We start from the raw sequence: 6,439 nt of genomic DNA, 5'->3' as shown, positions 1-6,439 counted from the left end.
CCATTAAGCTGACCTACACTGCACATCGAAGAAGAACAATACATTCCAAGTAGGAAAAATGAAAGGAGATCCACACTCAGACATACATCATAGTCAAACATCCAAAGACAAAGAGGAAACCTTGAAAGTTGCAAGAGAAAAACTGCTCATCATGTACAAGGGAACCCCAGTAATATTAACAACATTAGAAACAGTGGCGGCCAGAGGCAGTGAGATGAAGTATTCAAAGTGAGAAAAGGAAAAACTGCCAACCAAGATTCTTACACCCAGCAAAACTATCTTCTTTACAAGGGAATGTAAAATAAAGACATTCCCAGATAAACAAAAACAGAGAATTTGTTGGGGGTGTGGGTAGGGAGAGATGAACAGGCGGAACACAGAGGCTTTTAGGCAGTGAAACTACTCTGTATGATATTATAATGATGGACACATGTCATTATACATTTGTGCAAACTCAAAGGATGAACAACACCAAGAGTGAACCCTAAGGTAAACTATGGACTTTGGGTGATTATGATGTGTCAATGTAGGTTCATCCTTGGTTAAAAAAAGAAAAAAAGTACTGTACTGGTGAGTGATGTTGATAACGTGGGAGGCTAGCGTGTGTGTGGGCAGGGGTTATATAGGAAAACTGTACCTTCCTCTCAAGTTTTTAAACCTGAAACTGCTCTAAAAAAATCTATAAATTTAAAAAAATGATTTCAACATTAAAAAAAGATTGTAATCTTTAAAAAAAAGGGGGGGGGATAGCTGAATATTCAATAAACAAATGAAAAGCTGGTCAGCTTTAGTTTTGAGGTGAATGCAAATTAAAACCACATTGCGATTGTACCACACACCTACCTGAGCAGCTAAAATGAAAAAGACACAACACCAAGTGCTGGCAGAGACGCAGAGTAGATGTAACCCTCGCCACTGGTGGAGGAGGAGATCAGTAGGACCACACCAACGATCCGATCCCAGCTTCCTACTCAAGAGAAGCACGTGCATGTGCTCACCAAAAGACACGTCCAAGACTGTTCACAGAAGCAGTCTTTGTGTTTGTATTTGGTCTCTAAGTAGAGACCAAACTTAGGGATGCTGTCAGTTACTAATCAAATCCTGGGCGTTTGGTGCCGACTGTCACAGAAGTTACTGAACAGCTTCCGGGACTGCCCCTGGAGACAGCGGTCTGGCTTCCTGGGATGTTTATTTCAGATAAGGGAGTTGGCTTCCTGGGCAGGGTGCTGCAGGTGTGGGTCAGAGCTCTACTCTGTAAGTGGCCTGGCCACTGTCCTTTTGCACATGCAGCCTCTCAGACACATCAATATAACGATGTGAGCAACGTGCACACACGACGTGGATGAGCCTCACAGATGTAATACACACCGTCTGCCCTGCGTGGTTCCACCACACGAAGCATAGAACAGGCAAGATGAACCCATGGTATTGGGGGCAAGGTGAGTGAGGCCATGGGGACTGTGCCTCATGAGGACAGGAGAGGTCATGTCCTGTTTTTAGGTTACGTAGCTGGCCTGAGTCTGTGAAAAGGCACGGAGCTATCCACTTGCAGTGTGTGCACTTTGCTGTGTACAACTGTACTTCAACAAAACATCAGAAAAAGTCAGTGGGGAGAGAAAGCCATGGAGCTCCAGTGGCAAGGTTCCCAAGACGTTACAAAGGAAATCCATGGGTTGCTTCTTTTATGTAGTATTTTGCTAAACATGGGTGGTGTGTAAAGTGTCCAGCTGACCTAGGAGAGTTATCTTCCCTGGATAGTCAAAACTGTTAATAGCAGTGACTCTAACTCCAGTAGTTTTGGTGATGGTGGGATTTGCATCCCACTGGGGCTGTGTACACATGAGCAAACGACGGCATGGTGGGCAGAGGCCGTGACAGGAGCCCCCAGGAAGAGAGAGGAGAGCCCTGGGTGGGCCTCCTGGGATGGCCGTGCTTTCAGATGGAATTCTTTTTGAGAGAAACAGGTACCCTCCCAAAGATCCTCAAGGAGGGGCGGACAGCATCGGAGCCTGCGTCCTCTGTGTGCGTTCAGGTTTGAGGAGTGCTGTTGCACACGGTCCCGCTCCTTGTCACCAGCTTCCCACACTTGGACGTGCTCCTGTCCCACCTACTGAATCAGAACCATCCTTCAAGTCCACCTGAAGTGCCCCGCCCCTCTGACATTCCTCGTTTTTGAGCTCACGGCCCACGATGTTGACACCCTGTCTTTTCCCACGATGTCTCCCACCTCGGCAATGTTCCCACCCTGACTGAGGATGGAGTCTGGTCCTGGTCCCTCCTGCGTGCCCCCAGGGGCCAGAACAGAAAGCACATTCTGGGTCGGGCAGCGTGACTCCACCTGCTGTGTCTCCAGTGGGACATACGGGTTCCTCTTTCCGATGGGGGGCAGTGGGGAGGCCACAGGGCCCTCTCAAGACTCCACCAAACCCTCACGGGAGACCACGGACCAGGTGCGCATACTTCAACCTGGGAGGCCCCTAAAAGCGATTTCTGGCTGATTCAGTGTATGTTTACAGTTGTTACTGTCCTTTTCAACTTCCTAATAGCATCCCACAGCGATGGGTACAACATAAAATATAATTTTCAAACTTTGTAGAACATTTTCCCTCCAAGGAACACAACATGTTTCCTATTTATCCTCAAAACCACCCATTCACAGAGAAGTAGGGCTGGAGAGCTATCAAAGCACAGAGGAAGCGCCTTGCTGAGAACCGTCCAGAACGGCCAGTACAAAGGCTGGAGGACCGGGTCAGAACCTGTCTGTGAGGTCCATGTCTTCTGCCCGAGGCTGCCCTGACCTCAAACACTCCAGGTTTGCCTATTTTGGGTGTGTGTGTGGGGTCTTGCTGGCCTGGTCAGGATGAACATGGCAACAGGATCAGGCCCCCAGCTTCCTTTTGAAAGACCTGCCACTGCTCAGAAGGCCCAGGACATGCCGTCCCTCCCTGAAGACTGACCAAGGGCTGACTTCCCAGCTCTGGGACAGCACTCACTCTGCTCCAGGAAGAAGCTGGTGGCAACACCTTCTGGAAAGAGCCAGTCAGATGGGTGATGTCTCAGGAGCTGAGAGGCAGACCCACCAAAGCCAGAAAGCTCACTGGCTCGCTGCTTCTCCCAACACACATGCACTTACACACACTCGTGCACACATACACACGCACGCACGCACACTCGTGCACACACACTCACACATGCGCGCACACTTGTGCACACTCACAGTCATGCACACTTACACTCATGCACACACAGGCACACATGCCCTGAGGCCCCGTGGGGTTGAGCTCATCTTGATGCACCTCCTCCACCCTTGTACACCCTTTGGTTCTGAAAGTTGTCCTGTTTAGAATTCGGCATCACTGCCTCCATTCCTAATACTGGGAGAAGACGCTGGATTTCATATTTGGCCTCAGTTGCTTTCACTTTATCCTAGAAATATGCTCCCCTGCCCCCAGCCTCCATGGCCAAGCCATGAACATATAAATCTTATCCTTTAAAACAGCAGATCTGAGGACTCACTTTCATCCAGTTCCACGGGGAGCTGTTAAGAAGCGAGAGGGCCCTTGAAGTCGGGTTTGCTGGTGGTGGGGGAGGTCTGGGGCGGGGAGGAGACCTGGAGGAGGGAGGGACCTTGAGGGAGAAAAAACGTGTCCATCAGAAAATAAAGTGATTTAAGCTGAATTACACTTAAAATGACCTTTGCAATCGGTAATAGGCAATCCAAGGCCGGAAGAAGGAGCTGAAATTCAACAGACTGAAGTCTGCTTTGTGGCTTGACAAGTGAGAAACGACAGGCAGGGAGGGACGAGTGAGATGGGAGAGGGAAGCCGGGCCTGGAGAAGGCTTCCTGCAGGAGGTGAGGACCAGCAGCAGAGGGAAGGAGACGTTCCTCTCTTGATAGTATGAGAATATCAGGGACGTTCTCATATTAAAGACGCCCCTTAAAGGAGAGGAAGGAGGCTGTGCTGAACCTGACGATAATAGAAGTGATTTATGTGTGTGTTGCCGGAAACGTCTGGAACGAACACGCATGTAGATGCGCGTGTAGACACAGTGTGATAGGGTCTCCAGGAGGGAAGCTCAGGGCTTTGTAAACTAGACGTTGCTCTGGCCCAGCTGCCCTGGTCTACTCTGGATAAACTTTTCAAGGAAATGCGAATCTTTTCAGCCAAAGCGGCTCCTCTGGAAAAGAATGTATTTCTACCTCTTTCAGTTCATTATAAAAACAACCGTCATGATTTCCTGCCCTTACATTACTCTGGCAATGTCCAGAATTTTCAACAGGGTTTTAATTCCTTGCTTTGGGGGTCATGAGGCATTTTCTAAAATCTTTTTGGTAAATTTAAAGAAAAGTTGAAAAACATAACTTTGGACTCAAATTGAGAAATGGAAAAGTGCACACGTCTGTTCTGTGGGATTCGTGTGAGTTCCTTTATCATACAGTAAAGACCATAAGATGTCATGGTGGTGCGACTCTAAGCCACGATGAAAGGAGAGTTTCCTGCCGCAGCTTCTTTGTTAGAAAGACAGCACCTTCCTAATTCACCTCTCCCAGACTTCCAGTGAAGCAAGACTGGCTGAAGATTCCACATATTAATTTTCAGGTTGCCACGGTAACTCGTGACAGTCCTGGAGGAGACCCTCCAGTCCACTCTGGGAAGGCAGTGTTCACTCACAGCCTGGTGGCCTGGTGGTGATGGTGTGAGCGGCCTGCTCTCAAGGAGATCAGTCCAGGGTGGACACACAGCTGACCAGCAACAAGCAGCAAGTTACTGCCTGACCCTCAGAGATGAGGCGGCTGCTTTCCAGTCAATGGTTAGGAAACACGTCGAAGCAAGAGGGACTGGGGCTGAGACTGATAGGTGAGGAGGGATTGGCCCTGCTTGAGGGTACCTTCCGAACCTTCCAGCGCACAGGCCTTGAGTAACCTGGGGGTAGGACTGCTCAGGGAGCTTGCTGCTGTGTTCGGGAATCAGACAAAATGCCTCCAGCCAGGAGGTGGGTGTGGCCCTCGGGACTTCTAAGCAGGGTGGTGGGGTGGCTTAGAATGTGTCCACGAATTCTTTGACATTCACTCCAAAAGGTGCAGCCAAATTCCCCTCCCCGAGTGGACTTAGTGAGTCACTCCCGCCAAGCAGAATACGGTGGAAGTGCTGGTGTGTAGCTGGCGAAGACACTGCACCTTCAGCCTCTCTTGGATCACATGCTCTGGGGAAAGATGCTGCCATGTCATGAGGACGCCCAGATAGCCCATGGGGTGAAGCTGGGCAAGTGTGCCATCTTGGAAGTGGGTACCCCAGCCTCAGTCAAGCCTTCCAGTGACGGCAGCCCCTGCCCACCCACTGACCTCAAGCTCATCAGAGACCCTGAGACAGGACCACCAGCTTAAGCTGCTCCAGAATTCCTGACCCACAGCAACTGGGAGAGGATAAATATTTGTTGGGTTAAGCCACTACATTTGAGGGTAATTTGTTATGCAGCAATAAATAATTGATGCAGATGGGAGGTGACATGGCCCGACTGATTTTTGTAGAAGGCCATCCTGGACTGTGGAAAAGAAACAGCTGAAGCAGAGAGGCTGCTGCAGTGGTTCAGGCAAGAAATGGTGGCTGGAACAAGGTAGGTAGAGAAGAGGGCCATCTGGGATCGGAAGCCTGAGTCACCAGATGAGTGTAGGGAAAAGAGGTCAAGGATGGCTACTAGCTTTTGGATTGAGCAACTGAGGGAACATGGTTCCATTTACTGGGGTGGGATGTGGAAACTTCTGGAAAGAGCAGGTTGCATGTGGATCAACAGTTTTGTTTAGAAGGGGACATGATGATGGGGATGAGGATGATGATGGGGATGATGATGTTGGAGATGATGATGGGGATGATGATGATGGAGATGGGGATGATGATGTTGATGATGGCGTTGATGATGATGATGGAGATGATGCCAGTGATGGGGTTGATGATGATGATGGAGATGATGATGGCTCACAGTATGGAGTGCTTATTCTTTGCCAGGCACTCTTACAAGTGCTTTACTTGCAACCTTACCAGCATTGTAAGGATGAACGTAGGAAAGAGAAGTTAGAAGACACATCTAAATAAACAAAATCCCATTGAAGCTAATGAATGGTTTCCAGTGCAAAGACTTCAGTATTACCCAAAACATCAGTTTTCAAACAAACAAAAAAATTCCCCTGCACCATGGCACCAACTAAAATGTGGATTCCTGGGTCCTTCTGGGGTGAGTCCCAGAAATCTGTATTTTAACAATCCCCCACCAAGTACTTCTGAGGCTAACGGTACAAGGCAGTGACTTCCAAATGCAGGCTGGTGACTTACTGGGGTGTCTTGAAATCAGTTGAGAGGGTATGACAAGCAATTTTATAAAAATACAATGGAATAGATTAGGAAACATCAGGGCGCATCACAGCAGTAAGGGTAAGACCTGC

This window comes from Mesoplodon densirostris, chromosome 15 (genome assembly GCF_025265405.1).
Source record: "Mesoplodon densirostris isolate mMesDen1 chromosome 15, mMesDen1 primary haplotype, whole genome shotgun sequence".
Taxonomy (NCBI): Eukaryota; Metazoa; Chordata; class Mammalia; order Artiodactyla; family Ziphiidae; genus Mesoplodon; species Mesoplodon densirostris.
The sequence above is the reverse complement of the archived record's forward strand: the minus strand, read 5'-3'. Positions refer to the sequence as shown.